Here is a 3424-nt window from a genome sequence, read left to right as displayed (position 1 = left end):
GTGTATTTAATCAGAGGATTTTAAAATTGTTCCGTCAGTGGAGTGGAAAATGAAAGCTGGAGTTTCATTTTGTAAGCTGTAAGTTGGTAGCAGTTGACATTTTTGTGTAATACACAGAGAGAATGATAAAAAAGGCAACTTGCAAAATATATTTTCTCACCAGTGTATCTCGCCAGATAAAGTGAAAATACCAGGCATGGAGGGCCGGCGGGAGACTTGTTTTGTTGCTGTGGGCTGGGTGGAAAACACGTCAGACTCCCTCTTTAACATCCCGGTCCGCCACGAACATCAATTTAAACGTTTAAATGGAAGTTCCAATCTCACTCACCCGGTTTCAATCACAACCATAGCCAAAATTCGCTGCGTCAGTTTCTCACGCAAAGCAACTCCTTTCACATGCGTGTTCCATGCCTCCAGCCCATCTCCACCTGGGTTAACCCCGCTCTCTGGGGCTCTGGAGCTCCTCGTCCTGAGGCTAGCAGGCTACCCCTTAACCAAATGGGTTAAGCCAAAACCTATTATACTAAAATACTCAACAAACATTCACAAGTCTTCCGACTGGATTGACTTCGTCATGAAGACCGAAACGCACAATGTGGTTAGCATTGCAGCCTTGCCATTCCACACCTGGGGTGCTGCTGTCTGTGTGGCGTTTGTTCTGCCTGTGTCTGTGTGGGTTTCCTCCAGCTGCTCCGGTTTCCTCTCCCAGTCCAAAGACATGCTGGTAGGTTAATTTCCTTCCGGGAAAACCGGCCCTGGTGTGAGCGTGTCTGTGTGCGACCTGCAGTAGCCGGGTGAACCTTGCCGTGGCAGCCTCTGGCCTCCCTGCTGCTCTGAACTGGGAGAAGTGGTTAGAAAACTGGACAGATGGATGTGTAGGTGACCCCGCAGTGCCAGCCCCAGGAGCAGCCTGCATGGTGGCACACAGAGGAAGACGGCCAAAGACACGGTTGCTCTATGCTGTCATGCCAACCAGGTTTTGCTTAAACAGCCAAGTGCCTTCACTTCCTGAGATCACAGCAGCAAGGCTTCCTGTTGGACTGCAGAAGCCCACGTATCCAGATCTTTTAGCACAACCTTACTGCGGTGTCCATGCTCAACACTCAGAACGGGCTGGGACACTACAACCCAGGAATCTGGATACACAAGGACCTCCTCTCTAGAACGGCATGGTGCTTCCAGTACTGGTCATACTGGTACCAAAATTACAATCTTGTTTGACAATTTTAGTTTCAGTGCAGCTGTGCAAAAACTCAGTCGTATACATTCAGCTCCCGCTGCATAAAGGAGGGTTTTCAGCTTCACATAGGTAAAAAGTTTTCCAAGCCCTCCCTTCCTCTGTGTGCCCTTTGTGTTCCAAGTAAATATTCTCAGAACCCAACGGCTCTGCAGTGACCACATGCTTCATCTGACAATTCTCGTCTGGGCCACTTCACTCCCTGCCCACCCTTCAGCTGGAGGGGTGCCTCAGGGCTGCTTTACAACCCCCAGCAGCCCCGCCTCCCACTTCTAGAGACTTCTGGTGGAAACTGTGAACTGCTTTTCTCTGATTCCGTTCACAGTTTCCACCAGAAGTCTCTACAAGCTGTATTTACTAGGCAGAGAGGGTTACTGGACTGCATGTAAAACGGACCTAGAGCTGCAGACAAGCCCTGTGCTGTAATTGCAGTGAAACGGGGTGGAACGGCTCGGATCTCCTTCCCCCTCTGCACCATTAAAGACGAAGAATGGATCAAATACATTAATTTGCCGCTTGAAAAGGAGTGCTGAAACAGCAGTCCGCCCTGGCATATAGATTTGCAAAGCATTCGTTCAGTAAGCAAAAGCAAGGTCCACTTCACTGGCTTAAACACAGAGCCTCAACAATGGATCCCACACTGGTGCCGGCAGTGCCGCTCTGCAATGCTCAGTGTCAGCCCTGGACAAGCTCCACTTCTAACAGACTGACGACGTGAAAACGGGAAGTAAGTCTTTAGGTCGATCACTTCGCTGGCTTGCAGTCTGAACAGGCTGTGTTCTACTGGGGTGCTATATTGTGTACATTGCGGATATTCAAGTCCCTCTTATTTCATTCCACTGCAGTTGTGACGTGGATGTTGTGTTTCAATTAAAATCACTATTCTCACAAAAGTGAAAGGGCTGTAAAGATGCATAAATTGTGCCACCATTTCTCAGCAAGTATAGTGCAAATATTCAAAGACAGTGCTACATGTGCAGATAGATAGCTGCTGTTTTATTTCATGCATCCAGCCATTTCCTGATCCGCTTTATCCAGTACAGGGTCGCAGTGGAGCCGGAGCCCATCCCGGTGAGCAGTGGGTACAAGGCAGGGTACACTGTGGATGGGATGCCAATTCATCACAGGGCACACACACACACACCAGGGCCCAATGGCCCAGAAGCCTATTAACCTACCAGTATCTCTTTTAGACTGGTGGAGGAAAGCGGAACCTCCTGAAAAACCTGGAAAAAAACCACAGAAACACAGGAGAACATACAAACTCCACACAGACAGCACCCCAGGAATTGTACCCTGGGCCCCAGCGCTGCAAGACAGCAATGCTGACCACTGTGCTACCATGCCACCCACTATTTTATTGCATCCTATTTTCAATTATATTGAGACCATATTTCTGACTTGCTCAACTATGGCCAGTCACACAAAGCTGAAAGCCCTTGAAGGTGATCACAGCGGTACTATTGGAGTCACCCAGCTATTCCTCAGCTGCTGTTAAGGAAGTACTAATCTCATCCATGCTTGCAGAAAGCCACTAATTCCTGGCAGTAATTGTGTCAACCCAGAGCTTTATCAGGATATATAAGGCCGAACGTTATACCCCAGATACCCAAGAAAGGATGTTGTTATCCTAGCCAGAATGCCTCTGGGAGGTGGTAAGAAGATAAAGCACAATGACAACATCTACACGGACACAAGAAGAACATGCAAACTCCACACAGAAGGTGTTCCAGACCAGAACTGAACCCAGAATCCAAGAGCTCTGTGGCAGCAGAACTCACAGCCACCTCATACAACCCATTATTCATCTAATTTCTCCTGGTATCCTTGCCAGATTCAATTTCCAAAAGGCATGATATCTAGAGTGATATTTTAAGTGTAATTCTTTTTTAAAATAAACATTAAAAACTCTAGAACTGTTTTAAAAAAAATTAACAGGGCTGGGAATGGTCAGCAGTATGATACTTTTTCAGATCACTGTCCATCACCCACCAACTGTTTTATTAGCCATTTCGGCTGGTTAGACACAGCAAGTCTGAATAGAAACATTCACACAAAGCCCACAGTTGAATACCAGAAAAGTCAGAAGTATGAATGTAGTGAGACATGTTAGTATAAAATGCCAATATAGCAGGTAGCTGCTGTAAATTTTTAGATTAAACATTTATAATAATACTAATAATGGCA

Source organism: Atractosteus spatula, chromosome 15, assembly GCF_055471065.1.
Source record: "Atractosteus spatula isolate fAtrSpa1 chromosome 15, fAtrSpa1.hap1, whole genome shotgun sequence".
Classification (NCBI taxonomy): Eukaryota; Metazoa; Chordata; class Actinopteri; order Semionotiformes; family Lepisosteidae; genus Atractosteus; species Atractosteus spatula.
The sequence above is the reverse complement of the archived record's forward strand: the minus strand, read 5'-3'. Positions refer to the sequence as shown.